Source organism: Phyllostomus discolor, chromosome 7, assembly GCF_004126475.2.
Source record: "Phyllostomus discolor isolate MPI-MPIP mPhyDis1 chromosome 7, mPhyDis1.pri.v3, whole genome shotgun sequence".
NCBI classification, from domain to species: Eukaryota; Metazoa; Chordata; class Mammalia; order Chiroptera; family Phyllostomidae; genus Phyllostomus; species Phyllostomus discolor.
The window spans coordinates 29,115,173-29,128,928 of record NC_040909.2 but is presented as its reverse complement, the minus strand read 5'-3'; the positions used below and the strand labels follow the sequence as shown (position 1 = coordinate 29,128,928).

Below are 13,756 nucleotides of genomic sequence, written 5' to 3'. Positions count from 1 at the left end.
TTAACCCTCCTCTTTCTCCTCAAGTGAATGTTGGCAAACCCCAAATTCTCCATATCTTTGAAACCAAATCCCTTAGCATCTTTTTGGGAAAAGCAGAGGCTCTTTTTTGTGCTATAGCCATTGAAGCTCATGAGCTAGCCCAAGACAAATCCAAATTTTGGTATGTCAAGAGGCAAATCATATGGCTTCTCAAAGATAAATTGTGGCAATAACTTCAGGGCATAATGGGGAGTAATTAAAAATACAAATATTGATTAACTACTATTGCATAATGGACTACTCCAAAATTTAGTAGCTTAAAGTAATGACCATTTATTTAGCTTAAAATTCTGTGCTTTGGCAAGTTGAGCTCACCTAGGAGGTTCTTCTGTTAGTCTTCCTTAGACTTCCACACACATTCGCTGTCAGCTGCACATGAGCTGGCTGTCATCTGGAATGATTGGGGTGGTTGGGCCATATGTCTCTCATCTTCCAGCAGGCTAGCTTGGCCTTATACACAGAGCAGCCACAGGGTTCCAAAAGACCAGGAGCAGAAGCCTTGAGGTCTCTTGAGGTCATACATGGTCACTTCCTCCACATTCTATTGGCCAAACCAAGTCACCTGGCTGTCCTAGATTCAAGGGGTGAGGAAATAGGAAATAGACTCCACCTCTTGGTGGGAGGAGTTTCAAAGTATTACAGCCAATTTTTTTCAACTGACCACAAATGTATTTTGAATATCATGGGAATGTAGAAGTTGGAAGAAAAGATGCATTGTGAGAGTCAGGATAGCCAAGGAAGATGATAGGCTGAATTCCAGAAGAGAGTTTTCCAGAAGACATTGCCTATGGTCTGTGGTCTGGCCCTCTCTCTATCTTAGAAGTCCAGAAGCTTGGACATACTATCAGTGTCCCAGAGTTGATTAACATTGAATGAAAAGTATGACCATCAAGCCAAATTAACATTCACCTCAGCCTCACCAGGACATTTTCTCTGTGTGGGCAAACCATAAAGCAGACAATTGTCAGAAGATTGTTGTGATAGCCAGAGAGCAAAGCCAAGGGTGCTGGATAATGGCAATGACTAATGGCTTCAGACTCTAAAAGTTTGGGGCATCTGTCTCCACAATAGGAATATAAGGCCATTAGGCAGACGAAACATTCCTGTCGGTCTTTCAAAGCACCAAATCCCATGGAAAGGGTTATATGGGTGTTGCCAATGTTTGTCTTTGAAACTTTATATGTCCTTCTCTCTTTTGCCCCACAAATCTTCTTTCTTCTCTCTTTCTCCACCACTGGATCATTTTGAAGCAAATCCCAGATCAGGACAGACTCATCCTTGGGCACAACAAATGTAGTGCTGGGGCCCATGACACTTTGAAGAGCCTACAGAAATATTTTAATTGCTTTTAAAATCAGAAGGAAAAAAATGAACTTGTAGGATAATAGAATGTTTTAATCTTTTCTCACATCAGAAAACAATGGCATTTTTAGGATTCCAAAAAATCTATTATGGCAAAAAGTGTCTAAGGCCAACAAAAGGCATGAGGCGGCCTTATGCATGTCATTTCATCCCAAAATATTCAGTATGTATCTCTGAAGGTAAGGAATCTTTATAGAAACATAACCACAAATCCGTGGTCATATCTAAAATGTAAACTAAGCTTCCTTTTAATCAAATATTTTGCTACTACTCACATGTGCTGATTGTCTAATTTATGATTTTTTAATTAGGATTAAAACAAGGCTTAAACATTGCATTAGACGGAAATGTCTCTGTAGATAGAAATGTCTCTGAAGTCTCTTTTAATCTGTTAGTTGCCTATTTCTCTTTTTTCTCCCTTGCCCTTTACTTATTGAAGACACAAGGTTGGTTTGTTCCATAGCATTTCTCACATTCTATATTCCCTGTAAACAGATAGCTGAAGCCTGACCAGCTTCGGGATCTCTTTTCTAGCAAGAAAGCTTTACAAGTAATGGTGCTCTCTTATGGTGTTAACTCTCATGGAGGAACATTGCCTACATTCATTATTTCGTCAGGGTTTCCAAAGTGGTATTTTTCTAATACTATTATGTCTTTGTTATTTACTATTCAGAGTTCTTTTGTAAAGAAAGACTTTAATAACTGTTTGGTTTGCTGAGGTATGATTTGTACACAAAAGGTAGAATATGGTTTATTTGGCCTTTTTTTCTATTTACCGATTTTCAGAATAACAAATTACTTCTCTAGCATCCTCCATAGGTGACTAGTGAGGTCCCCCAATGTTATTAAGAATTCATGGATTTTTTAATATACTCAAGTATTTCTGTTGTTATTATGTCTTTGAAAACTTGAATTGTCCCATGGTTAATCTATTGGCTCTAGGCTTCTTCCAATTAAACTTAATAGTGTTTAATAGTTTCCTTGCTTTCTGTTATGAATTTTTTAAGTCATTAATTTTTAAGTCCTTTTTCTTCATTAGTTATATCTCTCTATGGATAGTAACTCTATTTTAAAAATCTTGACTTCTTTCCATAGTTAAATCTCTGTACCATAAACTATCAAGTTCATTTGTTTCATTTTGCTTTCAGTTTTTAGGATCTATTTTTACAATTATAATTTTATTTTACAATTATATAAAATTTTACATGATTCTAAAGCCAAAACTACAAAATAAGGTGTATTCAGGAAAGTTTAGCTCTCATTCCTGTCTTTCCCAGTTTTTAACCTTTTCCTTTACAGGTAATCATTGTGTAGCATATTTTAATACCTGGTAGAGCCAGCACCTCCCACTTCAGCATTTCTTGACTTTTAGGGTTTTTTTCTGGATATTTAGCTTGTTTGTTCTTTCTGCTTAGCTTTACAAGAAACTAGTACCAGAAGAAGAAAAAGAAGCTTGATGGTATTTTTATTGAGATTGCAAAGGAAGTCTCTTTTAATATTGTCTTTCCACCCAGAACACTGCACTCATTCAGTCTCCTCTTGCATTTTTCAGGAGGGCTTAATGTTTTCTCTTATACATTTGGAATGTTTGTTTTGAAGTTTATGCCTACTTAATTTCTTTCTCTCTCTTAATTTTGCCATTGTAAATTGAGTCTTTCATTATACATTCTAACTGTTGTTAGTATACATAAAAGCTATTAAATTATTTTCTTAAATTACCATTTTATTAAGTTCTATTATTTCTATTAATTTTTCTACATAATTCCAAATATGTAATTGCGGCATCTGGAAGTAGACTGTTTTTTTCCCCTACTTAGTTAACTAATGGTTCCAGTTTTTCCTCTTCTTTACTTGTGTGGACCAGTACCATGTTAAATGGCAGTGGAGGTAGAAGGCATCCTTGTCTTACTCATCACTATAGTAAAACAAAAATCCTATAGTGCTTCCTCTTTAATTCTGACGGAGATTAATTTTATTAAGTAATTGTGAAAGTGTCAGTGGTTGAGAGATTTCTAAGCCACATCTGAGCCTTAAATACCTGTGACAACATTCACAAAGGACTCTTATTTGTCATGATTACCCAAAGACAGCACTGCAGCTTGCTGAAATGTCTTCTGAACTACATGAAAGACCTGCACTACTTCCTGAACCAATATAAGTTTATATTTAACATTAACTATTTAATGAAGTTATCCATGATTTGCATGGCATATTTGAGTCTTTGTCAAAATCATAATTTCATTTATTTCTAACCATACCATGAGATAGTTCCATTGTTTTCATGTTATAGATGAAGAAATTGAGGCTCAAAACCCTATCTAGTCAAATGCCAAATGTAGGAGGGAAGATGGCGGTGTGGTAGGAGGGAGCAGATTCCACTTGCCCCTACAACAGGAGAAAAACCTAGCCGATCTACGGAGGAACAGAGCAAACAGCCAACAGTACCACAGCATATATAAAAATAGGAGATCAAAAATTATAGCGGACATTGAAAAACCAGATGGTAAGGAGAGTGCTTCAGGACAATGAGGGCCCAGGGATCAGTAGGGCAACCAGGGAGGCTGCAGCCCCAGGCCTGGGGCTTGGTGGGTCTCCCACAGGGCTCTTGGGAGAGAGCTAGGTCAACCGCTCCCTCCCCGGCCAAACAAGGATTGAGCAGCACCAGGGGAGGCCTGGTTGCTTGAAGGTGTAGAGAAGGGAGTGAGGACTGAGTGGTAAACACACGGGCTGTGAACACCCACACATAGTCCTGGGAAGAGTGCATGCTGGAGCCTGTGTGACCAAGAGTGGCCTGGCCATGTGCTCAGCCCGCAACCCAGGGAGAGTGTGCTTTGTGGAAGACCCGGAGCCCAGAGCCATGAACGCAAGGGAGGCATGCACTCGGTAGGAGCCCTGGAGCCCATGCCTGTAAAGCCAAGAGAATTGTGCGCTCCATAGGAGCCCCAGAGCCCACAACCATGTACTCGGGGGCTGCGCATGCTCCTCAGGAGCCCTGGCGCCCACTCCCATAAACCTGAGGGAAGTGTGCTTGGGAGGGCCCAGATCCCATACCCAGGGCCCTGCAGAGAGGCACCAGACTGGCTCTGGGGAGAGTGTGAGACTGAGTGCTGAACAGGAAGGGAGAAAAGTGAAACCATCACCCTCAGCCTGCTGCAGCCAGCAAGACAGAAAAACTGGTTTGGCCAGTTTGAAACCAACAAGAGGTTTTGTTTGTTTGGTTTGATTTTTTAAAAGTGATTTTTTATTTTTAATTTTTATTATTTTCATATCTCTCAATTCCTTTTTGCTTTTCTTTACTTCCTTTCTAGTTTTATTCCTTCTTCCTTTCTTTCCAATTTTATCTCTTCTTCCTTCCTCCTTCTACTTTTTTTCTTTTTACTACTTCCTTTTGTTCTTTTTCTTTTTCTTTTTAAATACGCACAAGTGAGAACAAAAAAAAAAAAACACCAGAACTGTGAAAGACCAGAGTTGGACCCAAAGAGGGGGCATCCCAACAGCTGAGACAGCGAGCGAGACAAATTTAACTTTGCTATTACAGAGAACCTGCAAGTTATTGCATATTTGTATTGTTATTTTTTCATTATTCTTACATCTTTTATTTTAATAGTATTTTGTATTTCTCTCCTTTCTGTACAGTCTTTTTTGCTTGGCTGGTTAAACTGTATCATTTGACAGGTTTCCCTTGTTATCTCATTCATAGTGTATTGCTAATTTACTGTCCTACACTTCATTTGTGTTCCTGTAGTACACTACTCAAGGTTCTATATTCCCTATTCTTGTTATCTAGATCTCATAGATTCTGTCATGTAATTGTTGCTCTAATATTACTGTAAATAATTGCTTTTCCATACAATTGTAAAATACTGCACAACACCCCCCCGCCCCACAGATCTTAGCCCACTTCACAGTTACTGAAATCCATTACTGTAGTGGTTACTCTATTCTCTCACACACTACACCTATTTTACTATCCTTTACTCCCACCTTACCTCAGAATCTGATATCCCACAACCTCACTGCTTTCTAAATCCAACTCACAATCCTTCCCTCCCCAACAAAAGTCTTATCTTCTTTCCATCATTTCTAAAAAGTGGCTAGTGGATGGAATATCACAGTTAACACTATACATAGCCAAAGGATCTCCTATTTCTTCTCTACCAGCTGTTACTGTAAATATCACAGAATACTCTCTTGCATTTTGCCTTCACCATCCAACTGATCACAAAAAAGAGTAGGTGGAAGCTGTGAACACCAAGATACCCAAAGGAGAATACGCCACTGAATCTCACAAGTATTCTACCACAGAAGTTTATACCATAAACCCAGGGAGCCAGAACAGATCAATTTAAGAAGCAGAGGCTAACAAGAAGGGTCTCACAAACAATGGGAAGACAAAGAAACAATCCCCAAATGAGAGGAAGCCTCAGAAAGAATGCTAAATGAAATAGAGGCAACTCAACTATCAAATATTGTGTTCAAAGCAATGATTATGAAGAAACTCAATGAGCTCACAATGAGCTACCAGAAATTATAGGGAAGCTATAATGAACTCACTGCAAACTTTATCAACATGAAAAAGGAAATATAAACTATCAACCAGGGCCAAGAGGAAATGAAGAATACAATTTCTGAACTGAAGAACACAATAGAAGAAACCAAAAGCAGGATTGATGAAGCAGAAGATCGGATCAGCGAGCTAGAGGACAAAGTAGAAAAACCATCTAGAAAGAGCAAGAAAAGGAAAAGAGGCTCAGAAAGAATGAAGAGGGATTAAGAGAAATGCAAGACAATATGAATATATAATATCCATATAATAGGGATACCAGAAGGAGAAGAAGAAGAGCAAGGGATAGAAAACCTATTTGAAAAAATAATGATGGAAACTTCCCTAATTTGATGAGAGAAAATACCACACAAATCCAGGAAACACAGAGAGTCCCAATCAAGAGGAACCCAAAGAAGCCACTTCAAGACACATCATAATTAAAATAGCAAAATTTCAAGACAAAGAGAGAATCTTAAAGACAGTAAGGGAGAACAGGAAGTAACATACAAGGGAGTCCCAATAAGACTAGCAGCTGACTTGTCAATGGAAACACTCCAAGCCAGAAGAGAATGGCAAGATATATTCCAAGTAATGAGAACCAGAGGTCTGCAACCAAGGCTATGTTACCCATCAAGGCTCTCAATCAAGATAGAGGCCAAATAAGGAGCTTCCCAGACAAAAGAAGTCTAAAGAATACACCTCCACCAACCCAGCTCTGCAAGAGATGCTAAAGGGCCTGCTTTAAGGAAAGGAAGGGAGAGAGAGAGAGAGAGAGAGGATCACACGTACATAAAAGGCAATGAATAAGTAACTATCAATAATAACCTTAAATGTAAATGGATTAAATGCTCCAATCAAAAGACTAGAATAGCCGATTGGATAAGGAAACATGACCCACACATATGCTGCCTACAAGAGACCCACCTCAGGACAAACGATATACACAGACCGAAAGTGAAGGACTGGAAACAAATTTTTCCAAGCAAATGGACAGAAAAAAAGCCAGGGTAGCCATACTCATATCAGAACAAAATAGGCTTCAAAAAAAGGGCTATAAAGAGAGACCAGAAGGTCACTTCATAATACTCAAGGGAAGAATACACTAAGAAGACATAAACATTGTAAATATATATGCACCCAACATGGGAGCACCCAAATACATAAAGAAAATCTTAGAGGACTTCAAGAAAGATATTGACAGCAATACAATTATAGTAGGGGATTTAACACCCCACTGTCAAAAATGGACAGATCTTCCAAACAAAATATCAACAAAGATATTGTGGCATTGAATAATGCCATAGATGAAATGAACTTAACAGATATATATAGAGCCCTCCATCCCAAAGAAGCTAAATACACATTCTTTTCAAATGCACATGGAATATTTTCAAAGATAGACCACATGATATGACACAAAACAAGCCTCAACAAATTAAAGAAAATTGAAATCATACCAAGCATCTTCTTGGGTCACAAGGGAATGAAACTAGAAACCAACCCCAAAGAAAAAATCCAAAACACTCAAAATCATGGAGATTGAATAGCATGCTATTAAACAATGAATGGGTCAAGAATGAATTAGGGAAGATAAAAAATTTTCTGGAAACAAATGAAAATGAACTCAGAACAAGCCAAACTTACGGGACACAGTGAAGGCAGTTCTGAGAGGAAGGTTCATAGTGATACAGGCCTACCTAAAAAAGATAGAAACATTTCAAAACAAACATCCTAACCCTACATCTACAAGAACTCGAGGGACAACAACAAAGACAAGCCCAGAGCAAGTAGAAGGAAGGAAATAACCAAGATCAGAGCAGAATTAAATGACATAGAGACTAAAAGCACAATTCTAAGGATCAATGAATCCAAGAGGTGTTTTTTTAAAAGATAAACAAAATCGACAAGCCTTTAAGTAAGCTATCAAGAAAAAGAGAGAGAGAACCCAAATAAATACAATGAGAAATGAAAGAGGAGAGATTACAACTGATACCACAGAAATACAAAGGATTCTAAGAAATTACTATGAAGAACTGTATGCCAAAAAATTTGAAAACCTAGGTGAAATGGACAAATTCTAGAAAAATATAATCTTCTAAAACTCAATGAAGAAGCAGCAGAAAGCCTGAACAAACCAATAACAGCACATGAAATTGATGCAGTAATCAAAAAACTCCTGAAACACAAAAGCCCTGGACTGGATGGTTTCACAGGAGAATTCTATAAAGCATTTAAGGAAGAGGAATTCTATAAAGCAGATACTTCCTATCCTTCACAGACTATTCCAAAAAATCCAAAATGATGGAAGACTCCCAAACTCTTTTTATGAAGCCAGAATCATCCTAATCCCAAAAGTAGACAAAGACACAACAAAGAAAGAAAACTTCAGGCCAATATCTCTGATGAACATAGACACTAAAATCCTCAACAAAATATTGGCGAACCGCATCCAACAATACATTAAAAAGATCATACACCATGACCAAGTGGGATTCATCCCAGGGATGCAAGGATGGTACAGTATTCACAAATCAGTAAATGTAATATATCACATGAACAAAAGCAAACACAAAAACCACATGATCATATCAATTGATGCAGAAAAAGCATTTGAGAAGGCACAGCACCCATTTATAATAAAAACACTCAGCAAAGTGGGAATAGAGGGAGCATTCATCAGCATAATAAAGGCCATATATGAGAGACCTACAGCCAACATCATACTCAATGGGCAAAAACTAAAATCTTTTCCACTAAGATCAGGAACAAGACAAGGTTGTCCACTTTCACCACTTTATTCAATATAGTATTGGAAGTTTTGGGCACAGTGATCAGACAAGAAAAGGAAATAAAAGGCATCCAAATCGGAAAGGAGGAAACAAAACTGTCACTGTTTGCAGATGACATGATAGTGTGCATAGAAAATCCTATTGACTAGGCCAAAAAAACTGCTCAACGTAATAAATGAATTTGGCAAAACAGCATGATACAAAGTCAATATCCAGAAATCAAAGGCATTTCTGTACATCACCAATGAAACAGCAGAAGCAGAAAACAAGAAAAAAATCCCATTCGATATAGCAAAAAGAAAAATAAAATACCTAGGAATAAACCTAACCAAAGAGGTAAAAGACCTGTATGCAGAAAACTATACAACACTGAAGAAAGAAATCAAGGAAGACACAAATAAATGGAAACATATACCATGTTCATGGATTGGAAGAATTAATGTCATCAAAATGTCCATACTACCCAAAGCAATTTACAGATTCAATGCAATACCTATTAAAGTATCAATGGCATATTTCACAGACATGGAACAAACACTTAAAAAATTCATAGGGAACCATAAGTGACCCTGAATAGCTGCTGCAATTTTGAGAAAGAAGAGTAAAGTAGGAGGGATTACAATACCTCATACTAAACTGTATTACAAGGCCACTGTAATCAAAACAGCCTGGTACTGGCATAAAAACAGGCACATGGACCAATGGAACAGAACAGAGAGCCCAGAAATAAACCCAAGTCTCTACAATCAATTATATTTGATAAAGGGGGCAGCAACATAAAATGGAGTAAAAACATCCTCTTCAACAAATGGTGTTGGGAGAACTGGACAGCTACATGCAAAAAAATGAAACTTGGGCATTAACTTACACCATACACAAAAATAAATTCAAGGTGGATAAAGATTTAAATATAAACTGTGATGCCATTAAAGTCCTAGAGGAGAACATAGGCAGGAAAATCTCAGATATTTCATGCAGAAACTTTTTTACTGATATGTCCCCTACAGCAAGGGACATAAAGGAAAGAATAAACAAATGGGGTCTCATCAAAATAAAAAGCTTCTGCATGGCTAAAGAAAACAGTATTAAAATAAAAAGAGAACCAACAGTATGGGAAAACATATTTGCCAATGATACCTCAGACAAGGGCTTAATCTCCAAAATATATAAAGAACTTACACAACTCCACTCTAAGAAGACAAGCAACCCAATTTAAAAATGGGCAAAGGACTTGAACAGACACTTCTCCAAGGAGGACATACAGAGGATCCAGAGACACATGAAAAGATGCTCAATGTCACTAGCTATCAGAGAGATGCAAATTAAAACCACAATGAAATACCACTTCACATTGGTCATAATGGTCATCATAAACAAAGCAACAAACAACAAGTGTTGGAGAGGTTGTAGAGAAAAGGGGACCCTAGTGCACTGTTGGTGGGATTGCAGACTGGTACAACCACTATGGAGAACAGTATGGAATTTTTCTCAGAAAACTAAAAATGGATCTGCCTTTTGACCCAGCAATTCCACTGCTAGGATTATATCCTAAGAACCCTGAAATGCCAATCCAAAAGAACCTATGCACCCCAATGTTCATAGCAGCACAATTTACAATATTCAAGTGCTGGAAGCAATCTAGGTGCCCATCAGTAAATGAGTGGATCAAAAAACCATGATACATTTACACAATGGAATTCTATGCAGCAGAAAGGAGCTCCTACCCTTTGGAACAGCATGGATGGAAATGGAAAGCATTATGCTAAGCGAAACAAGCCAGGCAGTGAAAGACAAATACCATATGATCTCACCTTTAACAGGAACTTAATAAAACAAACAAGCAAAATATAACCAACGACACTGAAACAGAGAACAGGCTGACAGTGACAAAGGGGAGAGGGGAGGCAATTTCAGGGGAGAATGGGAAGGATATACAGGAACAAGTATAAAGGACACATGGACAAAAACTGGGGGAGGGGATGGAAACGGGAGGGAGGTGGAGAGGTATGGTTGGGTGGGCTGGGATGGGAGTAAAGGACAGAAAACTGTACTTGAACAATGACTAAAATAAAATTTTTTTAAAATTTTTTTAAATTAAAAAAAACAAATGCCAAATATAATGCTTTTCATTGAATTGCACTGCCTCTATTTTGTTGTATTTATTAGAAAATAAATCATCCTGATAAAGCATATCCCTTTGCTCTGACCCACCACAATGTGTATTTATCATCATTCTAGTATGTGACAGAAACAAGACTTATCTATATGTAACATATTTCATAAAGTGGGAGAAGCTATCCATTATTTAACATACCAGTAAGGGAAAAAGTGCTGTCAATTACATTTATAACATATTTTTTTCTTATCAATGTGTGGTTGCTAAGAAAATAAATATGTGCCTCTTAGATTCTATGAAATATGGTATTAATCATTTCACTTGATTTGATCAGTGTGGAATTAATGTCCAGTACATGTTCTTTAGGAGGCAATGTTGTTATTCAGAATAGGTTCTTCCAGCCCTGGCCAGGTAATTCAGTTGGTCAGGGCATTGTCCCAATAGGCCAAGGTTGTGGATTCAATCCTCAGTCAGGGCACATCTAAACAACAACCAATGAATGCATAAATAAGTGGAACAACAAAATGATGCTTCTCTTCCTTCCTCTCTCAGAATAGGTTCTTCCAGATTGGGGTCTTGAAGAAGAGAGTGAGATGACACCATCAGTAAGCATTTATTAACACCCTAATTGTGCCTAGTACTATGGGAAAAAATGCCATGTCAGAATAATCTGGACAAACACCATATAACCATCATGAGGCCAGTCCCTCATGAGAGAAGGAGATAGGATGCCTAATAACCTCTATGAGGAATGTCTCCAAGTCACTTGGGTGGTTTGAATTCTCTTTCTTGAATTCTCCCCCCATAGAGTTTATCAGGCATCCTCTGCGTATGATTGATAGAGGCCAGTTGCCTTGAAGAGGGATCTATGGTGAGGAGAACCAGTTGTTTCTGCATCAATCTGCCCCCAGGCCTTATTCAGAAGAGAGGCCCAGGTTGTAGTGGGATAGGCACAAGTAAGACCTGGCAGAGAAAAGTAGCTGAAGAGAAGGAAAAGCAGCTCCCCAAAGTCAAAGCCAAGGTAATAAGGTAATGGGGACTCTGGAGTCCATGAATGGGTGAGAGGTACAAGTCTAAAGCAACCAACAAATGACACTCATTCACCATATGTCCTGCTCGTTCCTTATGCCCTCCCTCTTCTGCAGCCATGTCTCATTGGTTTGAAACAGCCATGTTCACAAGCTCCCTTCTGGTAGCTCCAAAGGGGGACTCCTGGCCAATCAGAAAAGGGCTCTATGGAATGAGAATTCCAGACCCCAATGGTCCTGGAATCTTCATTTTAACAATTTTCTTAAACAATGCTGGTGCAGGCCATTTGCCAAGCACACACTGAGAAACACTCTCTTCCTAATGATTCTCCAAACCTAGCTGAATTGCTGGTGTATCTCTTAGGTAGTTCAGTGTTTTTTCTTCCATCTTACTGCAAAACTAAGTGTGTATGTAGTCATTCATTCTGTTCTTCCTCCTTTAGGAAACCCTTGGCCTTACATCAGCTATTCGTGTTCTCACTTCTCACATGTGGCCAGGGCATCTTGAATTAAAATTGTATGTTCTCCACAAATTCACTGTCTTTGCTTTGGACTCTTTGAGCCACACTGACACACAATTGCAAGATGGATTTGACTCTGGAGTGGGCCCTTGAAGTCTGCCTTGAACCTTGCCTCTTTATTCTCAACCCTTTTGATTTCTAACTCCTGGACCCCTGAGTACCTCTTATTTTGCCCCTGGTCCTTTGGACTTAGTTGCCATCCTTGTTTTTTTTCTGTTTTATTCTGATTTCTTTAACAAACCTTCTGGCTCACACTGCTTGGAAGGGAAGAAATGCCACCCCATTCCAACCCGCAGATCTGTCCTTGACAATAGCCCAATTCAGCCCCATGATTCCCCCAAACCCATAGAAAGCCTTCAATCATTGTATATTCCATTGGGCACATTAGCATTCCTGATTCTTTTTACAAAACAGGAAGCTGGAATTGAGGGGTCCATTGTTAAAGAACCTATAATAAAGAACCTGACCTTGTCAGGCAGTTGAAAACAAGTTCAGAACTGATCGTTACCAGATGGGAGGAGGATTGGGGAGCTGGATGAAAAAGGTGAAGGGTTTAATAAGTACAAATTGGTAGTTACAAAATAGTCATGGGGATGTAAAGTACAGTACAGGGAATATAATAATATTGTGATAACTATGTATGGTGCCAGGTAGGTACTAAATTTATGGGGGGATCACTTCATAAATTATGTATATGCCCAACCATTATGCTATACACCTGAAACTAATATAAAATAATACTGAGTGTCAACTTTAATTGAAAAATAAAAAAATTAAAAATAAAAAGAAAGCAAGTTCACTTCCTTCTCTACTACCTTACAATTGATAAGGGAGAAAAACTTGTGTGGTTCGTGGTCTTGTTAAGTTTTCCTGAGATCTGTTAAAATTCAGATGCTTTCTTTTCAGCTTTTCTGGACTCGAGGGCTGCTGATTTTGTCCCTGTTGATAATTCACTCAGCCTAAGTGTCCTGCAATTAGCAGAGGATTGCAGACTCATCACGGCGCCTCTATAGTGAATCAGCCATGGCGCAGAAATTCTTGGCTCCATATAAGTAAATGGCACCTTTGAGCCCAGCAGGCTGCCTTTACTGAGAGCTGTAATCAATACTGCAGTGTGGAAAAGCAATAACTGGCTTAAATAGTGTTAAATTATGCAGGAATGGAGGAGGCTGCTGAATGAGAGAAAACTTATCTATTGCCTGGATTTTAATAATTTTTTTCATTAATATTATCCCTTTTTTAAAAAAAGAATGAGGAACTCTCTGTGTTTAAGCAAATTGCTTAAGATTACACAGCTAAGCAGTACAGTCTAAGTTTAAACCAAGTCTCATGTTCTATAGACCTTGATCTTAACT

The 13,756-nt window shown here is 38.3% G+C and overlaps 1 protein-coding gene across 3 annotated transcripts in view; it reads left to right on the top strand.

Annotated features, from left to right (window-relative positions):
• CPNE4 (copine 4) overlaps window positions 1-13,756 on the top strand; it is a 419,459-nt gene that overhangs the window by 299,891 nt on the left and 105,812 nt on the right. The window lies entirely within an intron of this gene.